Source organism: Rhagoletis pomonella, unplaced genomic scaffold (genome assembly GCF_013731165.1).
Source record: "Rhagoletis pomonella isolate Grant_MI unplaced genomic scaffold, Rhpom_1.0 Rhpom_scaffold_00013, whole genome shotgun sequence".
Lineage (NCBI taxonomy): Eukaryota > Metazoa > Arthropoda > Insecta > Diptera > Tephritidae > Rhagoletis > Rhagoletis pomonella.
Genome location: NW_023458567.1, coordinates 8,440,727 through 8,455,253, shown reverse-complemented (window position 1 = coordinate 8,455,253; position 14,527 = coordinate 8,440,727). Strand labels below are relative to the sequence as shown.

The 14,527-nt window shown below is 39.0% G+C and overlaps 1 long non-coding RNA gene across 1 annotated transcript; it reads left to right on the top strand.

The window, feature by feature from the left end:
* Nucleotides 1-1,906, top strand: LOC118748721. The gene is made up of 2 exons (XR_004994079.1): nt 1-199; nt 257-1,906. It is a non-coding gene; the product is annotated as an uncharacterized LOC118748721 (long non-coding RNA).
* Nucleotides 1,907-14,527: the final 12,621 nt, after the last annotated feature.

The window sequence follows — 14,527 nt, the reverse complement described above, 5'->3', positions numbered from 1 at the left end:
GCTTGCTGTTGTCAGTTGGCCAACGGCGGCGGTGAGATTGACGAGAGCGAGAGTTTCCAAAAAATTATTGCCAAAAATATGCCAACAACGTAAATCAACAACAAAATAAAGCTTCAAAAGTATACTAAGTGGTATGCGTAAGAAGCACTCATGTGGCGCATATATGGGTGCATGTGTACAAACATGCAGATACATATGTGTAAGTGTCCAAAATATTTAATTTTCACTTTATTTAGCAAAGTTTTTTTATTAGTAGCAACAGCAGTGGCAAAAATTCCAATAAACTGCAGCCACATCCGTGCTGGTTTACTGCTCAGTGGCGCTCAAACACATGCCACACATACGCACACTATCAAACTTTACTGTTGAGCGCGCTGAGCAGCTGCTTGAAAAATGCCAACACTCAAAAGTAGTAAAAAAAAAAACACAAAAACATTGCCAAAAATTTTTGAGTGCAATTTGTACGCTTGGAGATTGCGCTCAAAACAAACCAAGGAGCCAAGTGTCTAAAATGCAGAAAATGTTGTCACAGCAAGAGAACTTACTCTTTGTGGTTGACCGAGAAGTTTGGTGTCCATTTTGACGATTAAATTGGTGCTACCTTCAAAGAAGTCTTCTTCCAACTTAGACGGAGTTCATTCACATCTTAGCTTTAGTACCACAACTACTTCGCCTTTAAACGTTTTCACAAAGTTCCAATTAAGAATGTCAGCGTGGAACTATGTGAAGAGATCTAGCCTTGACAAGCAGTGGCTAGCTGCCGTACGCAGTAGTATAAAGTAAGCCACATTCCTCAGGGGCATAACTTTCGGCTGCCTGACTCGAGTCATTGCCTGAAGAGCTGGCAGTGAGAATTCTTTATCTGATGCCTCCTCCATATGTATATGTACGCAGATACTGGCAAGATAGTCTACGCTGTAGAGCTTTGACGGAAGCTCAACCCATCTGCTAAGAAATTGGCATAGAAGCGAGCCACCTCAGTAACTGCGAAAAGACCGACAATTAACGTTGGTGGCGAAGGAGTAAGGTTAAAGTTAGCGACGTTGCTTTCTTCATCTGTCGAAAGTTGAAGTCCTTATCTGGCCATCAGCTGATCGATATCTATAAATGAATATTGAAATTGATTGACTTGCGGTCGTGGCGAAAAATTACTGAAGAGTCGCTCCCAATAACTAGCTCAGGAAGTGAGTTTTATACATGCCGGAAAATTTGAACGTTTGATTTCTTTTATAAAGTGCTGGGTAAGATAACTTCAGCTGTAGGATGAAACCGCTCAGGTATGACCTCTCTCGATTAACAAAAGTCATGATCCCGTCCTACTCTGAAGCGTCAAAGTTGATAAGTATATAATATCGTTTAAGGCGGCTTCTGGACTACCAAAGCAACCTGACTCAACATAAACGTGGCATGCGTAAAGTGCAAACACTTTATCAATAAGACTTTCCCGGTGAGAGAACTGTTCCAGAGCACGGGACTTGTGGTCGACAGTGGTCAGTACTTTTTCGAGATCAAGCCTCGGGGTTAAAAGGAATTAAACAAGGGGTCCCATAAGCTGTTGCTCTCTCCCTATTGTTTTACTTCTACAGCGCGAAGCTTCCTCAGCCACCAGACGGAGATCACTGATCTCGTACGCTGATGGTTGCCCGATTTTGGCGTCCGAAGACGATCTTTCTCGCTTCTTCACTCCATACAAACTTACCTTCTTCAGTATAATATCAGCAGCGACCCCATGCACCAACTGGATGAAGGAGGTCAAGCTGCAATTAGGCATCCACGTCAACGACGCAACGATACTGGCTATTGTTAGCCGGAAAATTTTAAGGGTTACCTTTGTACCTGGCGCACACAGCCACCACAAAGCGCTCGCTGGCAGCACTTGAAGCAAAGAAAAGGAAGCAACAATCAAGGCAATTGGTAAAAAACAAAAAATGGCGCTTACACTTTTGCTTCTCCCCAATTTGTGGTGTATGTACGTCTAAATGTTAGAAAAAAAACGCTTTCGAGTTTTAGATGTCGCTGGGACCTGCGATCGAGCCCAGCTACTGCGGAATGGTAGTATGCACCTCTAACCTCTCAGCCACAGCGGCCGCCTACTGGTTAGCCGGTTCTAAATTACGTTGCGCCTGTATTTTTTTATCACCAGCGATTGGTATTAAACAGCCAGCGAGAATACAATCCTGTCAGAACACCGCACTACGGACAGCAACGGGATGCCTGCTGATGTCGCCTTAACACCGCATATCGAGACCTCAATGCTCAGCAAAGAATTCATACTCAATTGCTGTTGAAGCCAGCAATGGAACAGACACTCGCTGGAAGCAGAGCACCCAAGAAAGCGTCACTACGAAGTTACAGCGAGTTTCAGAGCTACCTGGCACAACTACTATCCAACTCAGGCTGAAAGTTTCAGCTCTCCGCGGCAATTTGACGCAACTAAGATCTAGATATTGTAGCAGGCCGGTCAACATAGGGTCAACGCGGGAATATCCAGCACATGTTGGGCATGTGAAGATACTACACGCTATATGAATTAACTCCTTCAACCGCCTACTCTTCCTTCGACCAAACCTCCCGACAAGCACCTTTATTGGGCCTACCAATAGTTGAGCTTGAGGACAACGATTAGGGCAAGTCTACGTAGTGCCACTACAACACCAACAGAATATGAACCTGAGCCCCCAATTTAAGACGATAATGGCGATGCGACTGTTAAATAGCGAACCTGCTTGAGCGGTCGGCTTGCCCGCTGAGCTATTCAGCAATTTCGGAGTACTCGCGTGTAAGGCTAAAGGCTAAAATTACCGACCTGGCAAATCCATCATACATTTTGCCCCTTATTCTAATTACCTTAAACGAGCAATTTTTGTGTATATGTATATGTATCCATAAGTTTCTCGGCAACGGCTCTAACGTAGCAAAATGAAAAATCGTTTAAAAAAGACTTTCGAAGTTGTATTTCTTCCAATTGTCAAAAACTTTTTATTTGTCACGGGGAAAATACCGCAAAAATTATTTGTATCATGCGAATATCTATAGAAATTATCAGGGTTTGAAAAACTGTTAGCACAGCGACAACAGCCAAGCATTTGATTTTTTATAAATTGTGGTTGCTTTGCTAGCCGGGAACTAGAAGTACCTGATGAAGATCTTGCAGAAGCAATGAGCTTAGCCGACAACGCTTTAAATGAGTTTGAAGAAATGCGACAAGATGCAGAAAAAAACTTTCATTTGCTTTTCGAACACGTAGAAGAAGTATGCCTAGGTACATAAATCAAAGTACCGCGATACAGCAGTCGCCAAAAGAATCGCTTCAATGTGAAAACCCTCAAAACCCCCCGTGTATCCGCCACTGCTCGGAACCCATGGGAAAACATATGTCTATTTTCCAGGCTGAAACATACGCCATAGAAATATGCGCGGACTTTAATATCAAGCGAAATTACCGGAATCAGAACATCGCGATCTTGACTGACAGCCAAGCGGCTATCAAGGCCCTCAGATCTCACCAGGTAACATCTAAACCGCTGAAGGGATGCCTAAACAAGCTAAATGCTCTTCGCCTGACCAATCAGGTTTGGGTTTTCTGGATTGCGGGACATATTGGTATTAAAGGAAACGATATTGCCAATGAACTAGCGAAGAAAGGTGCATCAACCCCTTTCACCGGCCCAGAACCTTTCTGCGGCTTGGGAAAAGGGGCACTCTCTGAACTAGTTCGACTAGAGGAAGGAGCTCCGAGGAATCACTACTGGGATAATCTACCAGGTCTAGAGTAGTCCAAAGCACTTTTAGGAACATATAACCTAAAACGCTTCAAGGAATGTATGAGCTTATCAAAGAATAACTTAAGAATTGTTACAGGAATCCAGACAGGACACTACAGGCTGAATTATCACCTGACTAAACTGGGAATTTACTCGCATGAGCGATGCAGATTTTGCAGGATGGAAAACGAGACTGCACAGCACATCTTAGAAGAATGTCCTGCACTGATGCGTAAACGCAAACAGCATTTGGGTGAACATCTGATAATCAAAGGGGAAGTGAAATTCGTAGACTTAGGTTCTATACTAAAGTCTCTCTCGGATACTGGATTAATAGACAAACTATAATCCATGAAAGGGGCACAATAGATCTTAAGGTCGCAGTGCTCTATCCCCAACAATAATAATAATAATAATAATGATCTAGTGGCATATCTAGTGTCGTGTTCACTTTGACCATTGCTCGGAACTCGCTGGGAATACCTATGGGACCCTAAACTATTGCTTACATATGTACAAATATGGAATCCCGCATAACGATCCATAGAGAAAATTTTTCCGAACAATGGCACTTCGCATTTCTGGCGGTGCATTTCGGTGAATTCGAAAATAAAAAAATTAAAATTACTAAAAATTAACGCGATCTTTTAGTCGTTTTAAACTTGCACTTTATTATATTGAAGTTTTATGTGCTTTCAAACTGCATACCCGAAATTTTTCTAAAAATGAAAATTCCAAATATTGATGATTTTTTTGGAAATTTTAAAAATTTTGTATTAAGTTTGAAACTGTGGTTTGCATACACTGCCGGAAGAAAGTATTGGCGCAGAGAATTTTTCGCAATGTATTCATTTTTTATAAAAAAAAATTTCGCTAAATGTTTATAAAAACATAATTTATACTACAATAAAAACATAAAAATTAAATGTATTAAGTACAAGTTAAACGTTGCTTAAAAAAGCAGCTTCTTCCATACAACGTATGTTCGAATTTTTTTTGTACGCATGAAAATAATGCACTGCCAGCAAAAAATGCCAAAAATCCACGAAATGTTTTAGCAACTTCGTACTAGTAAATTCGGTATACTACAAAACTGCACTTCCAAATTTTTTCGAAAAATCTGATTGGAGAGTATCAAATTTGTATGCAAATTTGTGGAATTTTGCTGAGTTTTGCACAAAATTTACGATTTGTATGCTAATGTTTTTTGTTGTAGCATAAAATATGCTTTTCCTCAATTTTGCACAAAGTTTAGAAATTATGTTTATGATTTTTGTTTTTCGTTTGTTGTAGTATAAACTATACTTTTATAATACGGTAGGAGAAAAAGTTTATATAAAAATTTTTGCGACATTTTGAAAAATTCCCTGTGACAATACTTTTTTTTCAGAAGTATATATGGCTTTGGCTCAAGAATGGACAATATTTTTATAAAAATTAACAAAATAATTTTAGCTTGAAAGTAATTTTAAATATTAAAAAATCAACATGTGAACGCTTATTTGACTCACTGTGTATGTATGTAGGTACACACATTCATATACATACATACATATATAGTGGTATGTGTGTATGTATATGCAGGTAAATTTGAAATGCTCAATAAAAAGTTTTTGTAGGGAGTGAAGTTAGAAATTGAGAAAGTTCACGGCTAATTTTGTTTAGATGCATACACAAGCAATTTTTCGCTAGATTTTGTATGTATGTATGTATTTGTATAACTTTATGTATGTATGTAGGTACACACTGAGAGCTAAATACATACATACATACATACATATGTGCTTTATATACACACATAAGTATGTACATATATACATAGATGTATTTAAGTGTATGGGTTTGTAGAGGTTCTTCACCTTACACGCGATTAAGCGGATGCGGCACACGACCGGCAAAGTGTTGCATAAACAGCAAAAGAAGAATACATAATAAAAAAAAAATTAAATAATAAATTTCCACTTTCACTTTTTATGGAAGCCGCGCAACTATTTTCACACAACGGCGGCGGCATATCCGTTTCCGTTTATTATATACCTTTTTTTTGCTTTTTCGGTTTTTGCCCCCACTCATGCGCCGACTTCCATCTCCATAAGCTCCAACCAGCACCGGCAACCGGCTCGCTGCTCCAAGCGCCCGCTACCAATACAAGCATACATACTGTGTACATATATACATACATACATACATATGTACATTCAATGTCGTGCACGCGCTCTCTCGCTGTTTAGGTATTCAAAGCTTTTGACTATACACACACCACCACACTTGCTTGCGGTCGCGCACCTCTTAACTCCCCCTCCGCCTTCCCTTGTTCACTTCGGCGTATGTACATACATATGTAAGTACACATTTTTTTTTTGTTTTTGCATAGCAATTTTGCGGCTTGATCGCCCGCAAGTTTCGACAGCGACCAGCGCGGCGCAGCTCATCCACTCCCTCATCGTCCCTCCATTTTAGAATTCTTATATACATATGTACATATGTACATACATACGTATATGGGTATTTATTGCCATAATTGTTGTTTTAGTTTGTGTTTACTTGCTAACAATTTATTTATTTATTGTTTTTATTGCTGCTTTTGCCACTATAGATAGCGCTGCCGTCTTTTCACTCACGCGCCGCTTTATAACGCGGAGGAGTGTAGCGGCGCTCTTCGTGTCACCTAAAATTGTTATTTATTTATTTATATACAAACTTACATACATACATACATATGTATTTACTTTAGCGTGCGTGTGTGTGTGGCGCTTCAATTTGCCAGCCATTTGCCTTTTGGCATTGACTCATTCTAATCAGCAACTACATTAAGTGTAATGCCTTATTGGACATAAGTGTGTTTTTTTTGCAAATTTTCCGCGTTTGCAGCTTTTGTTTTTGCATTTTTTTTTTGCAAAGCATACGCTCACCGATCGCATGAGATGATCTCATTTGCCAGCAGCGGTGAATATCCGAAAAAGTCCTTGGAAGTATTTTAGTGCAAAAAAGTTACACTGCCGATGCGTAATATGCCTGCAGCAGCTTCAGAGTTCGATGATCATTGCGAAAATTTAATTGAAATAATTTTTTTGTTCTTAGCAGGAGAGACTTCTCAAAATATTGTGATAGATGTCCCACAGGCAGATGGTCTCCGCCCGCTTTTGCTTCATTTTTACATATCAAAGTTCGCCCAGCAACCAGATGCAGTTTCCCAGCTCCTGATATGCTGACGATTTCTCGGCGATCTCTCCGATTGCCAGCAGCGAGGCCAGTGGTGGACCGTTTCTAAGTGACGCTGCGCCAATTTGATCAGCGAACGGTGGTACAGACCTGCCAGAACACTGTAGTTCGAGCAGTAACGAAATGCCTTCTGATGTCGCCAGAACACAAACCTATACAGCGAAGCCGGAATGATTTCCCACAGGGAACATAACTTTATACTCAGTAAACAATTTCTGCTGGGATACCAGCGCAGAAAGCATCCGAACAGGGACTTGCTGGAAGCAGAGTTACCTCCTAGACCCGACAGAAGGCCTCTCTGTGAACCTAACGTGTGATAAAGCATCATTGTAAAGTATGGCCATAAATGACATTTGCTGAGAGAGACCTATAGCGGGGGTATCCACGAACGTGTACCCAGCGTGCCGTACAAAACGTCTCCAATTTTACGCCGGTGTATAATTGCGCACTAACTCCATCTTAAAAAACTCCGGCTCCGTGGGTGCCTCTCATGGAATTCAGCTACCACGCATTGCAAAGTAAAAGCTAAAGTTGCCTCGAGAGACCCGAACTACGCAATGGATATTGTAGCAGGTTAATCTGCTACATATTAGGATTTGGGGCTGGCGTACGCAATGGAGTTCTGCGACTGGCCTCCGAAAAGGAGGTGACGAGACGAGTGGTAGAATTCTTTTATGACATAGCTATTATCAACGTCGCGAAAGTCATACATCAATATAAGACAGCGGCAAATACCGTACTAATGACGACGTCTGAGACGACTTGAATCTATAAAGCTCAAATATGTAGCGCATTAGCCGGTGTCAGTTTTAGGAAATATAGATCAGCAACTGTGAAGTCCATGCAAAACCAGCCATTAAATATAGCTTGGTGCGATTATTAATGCAGGGTTATCGTTTAAGGTTCATCTCGAATATGTCGGAGAGAAAAAACGCAAGGTATAAAGCTGTCCTTATAAAAGCGATGCTAAATCTCTTTGTGCCAAAGCAAACCCACAGGCGATTCGAATCGCTGTAATTTTTAAATTCGTGATACTCTACCGTGTAAAAATAGGATGCTGTTCAGTTGATGTTAAGTCATATATTTCTCAGCCATGTGCCCAAAGAGTTTGCTTTTTACTCCGTACAGACTCTGAAGACGCTGTACAGGTGCTGTCTGGATTACCGTCGATAGAGCTTTTCGTGCAAGAATCAGCCTTCCATACAACTGCAAAACAATAGCCCGTTAACATAAGCTAGACATGTCACATAAGTAGAGGAGGTAGGGAAGTTCTCTTTTCAAGAGGGAGAAAACAGAGAAAGAAAGACATGAGTGGTAAATAGCTTGATCTGCTTGGGAGCAGTCATATAATTTCACGACCGATGCAAGTTCCTGCAAAAAAGATTATCGGAGCTCAGCAACGGACATCTTGATTATACTTGAGATATCGAAGGATCACTTTCCAATGCTTTTCAATAGCGGAACAGGAGAGGCGTTTGATGAAGCAGAACCAAGATAAATATGCAGGAATGAAGCTTAAATCCCTCCACTCGACCAACATAGCAACAACAAATCCCCGGAATCGACGGAATACCAGCGGACGCAACTTCGAAAAGCAGAGAGGCGATTGGCGAAGTTTTTCGATATCAACTCAAACCGAAATACGGTTGTCGTCCCAAATAAGATACTGCCTAAGCGATTTTGTCCAAGTTCTACAAAACACGCCAGTCATTTCACGTCTGAACCAACTGACACCAATTGGGAATGCCAAGTGAAGCCAAGTCCTTCTCCACTTGGTCTTTCCATCGCAGTGGGGGCCTCGCGCTTCCTCTGATATCACCAGCGGGTTCCGAGTTGAATAGCCTCAGAGCTGGAGCGCCGGTATCCTTTCGAAAGACATGGCCAAGCCAGCGGAGCTCAATTACTGGCGGTAAATTCCCGAGCCCAGTTCATTGACCATCTTTGAACCCTCTACGTGTCGGATCGCCGATCTGCTCGCGGACTTAGCAACAAGGTTCTTCGAAAGTCGGTGGAGTGGTACTTAGGGCTCTCTTGACATTTAAAAGATGTATATACAGGCTGGTTTTGGAGTTCACTTCCGCTTTGAATTCAAATTGTCAGGGGTTGAAATTCACTCGGAAGTGGATTTCGGGACCAGCATGGTAAATATATTTGGACGTTGTGGAATTTTTCATTGTTAATTCAATGTCCTATAGCTTCGAGAGCCACCACATCGGGATCTTGTAGCTTCTTATGGAGAGAGTACCATGCCCTTTTTGTTTGCTTTCACCTCCAACACCGCTTAAGATATCCACCCGGTGTATAATTTTGAAGGTTTCGTTGACTAGTACGCAATATTTCTTGAGTTGAGCCCTGGCGAGCTCATGCACATCTTTAGATTTTAAGTGATCTCATGAGTAAACGATCGAAATTCGCTTGAGAAGATCAGCAAGCGATCAATCGTTAGAAGCATGAATTGTAATATTTTAGTAAATTTTAACTAATTAAATCCAATATCCCTTAAAGCGCAAGGATCAATCAACAATTGCTGCGATCACATTTTCACATACAAGCCACACACACCATTTCCGCACTTATCTTTCTAACGAAATCATTCAATTGTCTGTTAATAAGCTTTTAAGCGCTCAAACTTAAGTGCCGATCGCTGCAGAGCCACCCTTAAATGGCTCATAGGTGGCATGCTTGCCCTACCACCAAAGCTTATGAAAATTGCTAAGCGGGAGATAAGATCTTTTAAGGAAGTTCTCGACCAGATTTGCATACACATATTAGGAAAAATAGCTTTATATGAATCTAGGAACGCGTAGAGACCAAGGCTACTAGTGATAAGAGAGCCCTTAATAAGTGATGCGGCGCTTAAGCCAAAGGGGTTGCAAGGAGTTAAAAAGGACTTGAGCAGACTTCAAAGACACTTTGAGTACAATTGCTTGTAGAATTGAGTGAGTGAGCTCATTTTATGCATGGCCACTTTGAGTTCGAATGCCTTTGCATGGGTAGCTGTGTGGCTGTGTGTGTGTGTATGCGTGTGTGAGAACGCGTACAGCTTGAGCGTGTGCAGAGTATGACGACGACGCTGACGTTGCCAAAAATGCTGTCAGCCTGCCTGCTTGCCGAACGGAGAGGAAATGAAACAAAGGAGCGGCGAAAACAACAACAACAACAACAATAAATCGAGTATGTAGTTGCAAAGGAAGTGTATATTTGTATGTACATTTGTATTAAACGAGTGAACGGGCAAAGCGCTACGGTGCGACGCGGTCGGTGCTTTTGCCGAAAATTTTTAAACCCCTGGCCTTTTACTTGCGCATTTGTTCACATTCGGCAATACGGTGGTGCCTGCTACTTACAATCTTGTGTACTACTCCATATAGTATATTCAAAAGTATGACGTCGTTGGCGTCTTCGGTTTCGGCTTTAGCTTCGCCTTGGACTTGAATTTTACTTAGCATTGTATGTAGATATGTTGTGCTGTTGGCAGGCTCCTTTGCCCTTCCGCACTTTACCGTCAGAGCTGCTGCTTGGAATATTGGTTTGGTTGGTATCCTTCTTGGAAGGTTTACGTGTGCAGGCAGGCAAACATACAAAGGTGTACAAGCACATTTCTTCGTTGCGAATGTGTATGAGAATGCTTGTGCTGCCTTTCTTGTTCTTGCTGTTGTATTGTGTGCGCCGCTTCCTGTCGTTCAGCACTTCGTCGTTCTTAGTTCTTAGTCCTTAGGAATTTTTTCTCATTTCTTTGTATTTGTATCTTCCGAATTATTCGATTTTTTTTCTTCGTCTAAAATATCGAATCACTGTTTTCTTGAGTACTTTTTTGGTCGTTTTTTTCTAATACTTTATCTTGTGGAAGGAAATTTGCAAATACTGTACATATTCATGTATGTACATATGTATGACACTGTGTAGGTATGTATAACTACATACTTCCCTTTAATTACAAAAACAAGTCAACGGAAAAGCAAGCGTAAGACGTACATTTGTAAATACACACGTATAATGTACATTAGGGTGGCACAAAGAAAAGGATCTAAAGTCGGAATATTAATGCTCGCATTTCCTAGAATTGTTCTATACCGAAAAAAGTTATACCCCTTTTTTATTTTGAAATCAAAAAATATTTCGAGGTCGCTCAAAGCCTTCAAAGTTTTCCATGTATTTACATATATGTAGTTATGGAAAAAACATGTTTTCATAGAAATGGTATAGAATTCTTCAAAATCAATATTACAATATGCAATTGTCTATTTAGACATTTTCTATTACTAAGTATTTTCTATAGAACCCCTAAAAACTTCAAAAATGCAGTTGTGGGACCCATAAATATAAGTTCCAGTGTTCAAAATTCGAAAAAAGAATTTAAACACCTTAATTTAAAAAATTCATTATTTATTGCAATTTTTCTATTTGCATGCAATTTTTACATCCCTCGAACAATAAGTGCAATTCGAGACCTTTAATTGAGCCAAGGTAGAAGCCTTTAGGTCCTCTGAGAGCCAAATTATAACAATTTTAAATCAAACTTCGAAACTGCTCCGAAATTAGAAAAATAATTGCGTAAAAGGTCAAATGAAGTTTCGAAGTTTAACTTCAGAATTGTAATAAATTAGCATTATTTATTATATTTTATCAATTTTTTATTTAGTATTATAGATGTATTATTTTAGTTTATTTCACTTGATTTTTTATTCTACTTTTATTTAATTTTGTTACTTAGTTTTGATGAATTTATTTATTTAATTTGTTTATAGAATGTATTTTCAAATTTATTTAATTTAGTTTTGATTTTTTTTTATGTTTTGTTTCTAATTTTGTTATTAATTTTTATTTTTATTTTTACATTTATATTATTTAATGACTAAAATGATTTTTATTAAAAAAAAATATATATTTTTTGCTCCTGCATTAAAATGTATGATTTGATAATATGTAGACTTATTGCCGGTTTCACGAAAGCAATTTAAGTGAAAAAATGATTTTTTTCTGTCAGTTTCCATATTAAAAAAATAAAAATAAAAATAAAAATATAACTTAAATTCCTTTCGTGAAACTGGGTCTTAGCCACTTCTCACTCAAACTGAGCGCTTTTTTAAAATACATTTTTTTAAATTTTATTGTATGTTATATTTATGATTAGTGTACATAAATTAATCGTATTTTATTTTTTACATTTTATGTAGTTTATTAATTTTTTGTTTTTTTTTGTCAGTATTTACTTTATTTAATTTAACGTTTTATTCCATTTTTAGTTAAATTTAGTATGCAATTTTATAAATTTAGTTAATAATTTTTTATTATATGCATTTTTTCTTTAATTTTATTTTGTGGTATTTTATTTATTTTTTTTTATTTGTTTTAAATTTTTGTATTATTTTATCTCATTTTAATAGTATACCAATGCCAATTAAAATCCCAAAACAGTGTTGGAAGTAGGCGTCCAAGTGCAACCTAATTGGCCCAAAGCGCCAATTACATACGAAAATAAAGTTGCAAGTGCAACTGCGAGTGCAACATTTGTAGCATAATTAGCCACACCCACTTGGCAAGTGCACATGCACTACAAAAGCCACAATTGATCGCCGTTATAAAAAGGGTAGCTGGACTGCAGTCGAGTGAGGAATTATTGCTTTAAAATGGCAGGGTTAAGATACATGCATACGTAGTAAATGCAAACATATCTACGTAGATATGTGTAGGTCCAAGTTTTAGCACTTGTTGCCACTTAATTTGCTATCGATTTGTGGTAGAAATTACGAAAACCGCAATTGTAATTGAAAGAAAATGACGAATAAAATTCTAAAGTCGCTTGAGACCACCGGAGGAGAATTCATTCCGCTGGTAAATACCCTGCTGCCAAAATTGCCAAACATCTGTTAGATATCCGTCAGACTCGTAGGCGAAAAAGTGCGAAATCTTTATTATTTCTAGCCGATATCGTTCAGAGCAACGTATGGAGAGGTTGACAAAAAGGCTTATTTGCCGACGAGTCTGACGGCTACCTGAGAGATGTCGGGAGAAATGCCCTATTAAAATCTAATTATATGCACTTAAAATTTATTTCGTATCAAATTTAACTAAATTTAATTTCTATTTAATATACATATATACATAAATTGTTTGGGTATATTTTATTTGTTGCGCTTCCTTTTTTCGGCCTTGTTCACCCTGTTTTTGGAAGAATCTTTTAATTATATTTTCCACATGCTAGTCTGAAGTTGGTGGCATATTTTTCAATGCCAAATCTATTGAAAATAATTAAATATCTACCAAAATTAATGCGAAAATATTAATTATCATACCATTTAGAAGTTTTATAAAGGTAAAGTCCTTGACTGCTATATTATTTTTCGCTGAACTCCACGAAAATTTTGCCGTAACGTGATCTTCCTTAAATATTATTGTTAAATTTTCGTAAATGTACTCACTAACGTTATCATGCCGTTGTTGGTTGAATATCGCTACCTTTCATTAAGCATGTTGAATAAAAATACAATTCAACGAATATGGAACTTGGAACTCATCTTGCTTCAAGTCATTTTCGAATATTACAATATCCTCAAAATTTCTTAAATAGGATATGTCCAATTCGCCATGTTCCTTCTTTGTTCTTTTAAAAATTCCCAATGCCTCTGAAAGATTTGGGTCAATATTTAAAAAAATATTCAAGGCCTCTTATTTGATTACAAATTAACAATACGCCATGTAGTGTCTTCTGGACTAATTTTATTTTATACAGTGCGGGGTTACTTTTTATATACTATAGTTGTCATGTTGAAATATTGGAAAAGTTTCCTTTCCCGTCGGCGCTATTTGCACTCAGGTTGCTCCTAAAAATTGGCAAGTTTGCCGAGTTGATTGTGAAGAATACGCAACGCGAGCCATCTGGGACCGCTATAGGGAACTGAAGAGGAACGCGAGATGTATTTGTCGCAATAAGAAGAGAGAGGCCGAAATACGTGACAGGAAAAACGGCCGAAAATTTTACCACAGAGTCAGGCGGCTTACAGAAGTTTTCAAGACCAGGGCGAACTCTTCTAAGAACAACAATGGCGACCTAGTGACCGATGTCCAGAACATACTTAAATGATGGAGTTAACACTTTTCCACCCTACTGAATGGTAACAGCACTGAAAGATGTGTAGAAGACGAACCCGAGCCCCCAGTCGATGATGACGGAGTCGATGTTCCACCACCTGACTATGACGAGGTACGAGGAGGGCTGGAGCTGACAGCCTGCCAGCTGAGCTATTCAAGTACGGTAGCGAGGAGCTGATAAAGCGTATGCATCAACTCTTATGCAGAATATGGTCAGATGACGGCATGCCCGATGACGGCAATTTAAATGTGCTCTGCCCAATCCACAAGAAAGGCGACCACGCCATTCACGCCAACTACCACTGTATCAGCCTTCTAAGCATAGGTTACAAAGTCTTATGGAGCGTATTGTGTGAAAGATTGAAGCCCACTATCAAAGAACCGATTGGGTCGTATCAGTATGGCTTTAGGCCTGGCAAATCCACTATAGACCAGGTATTCACAATACG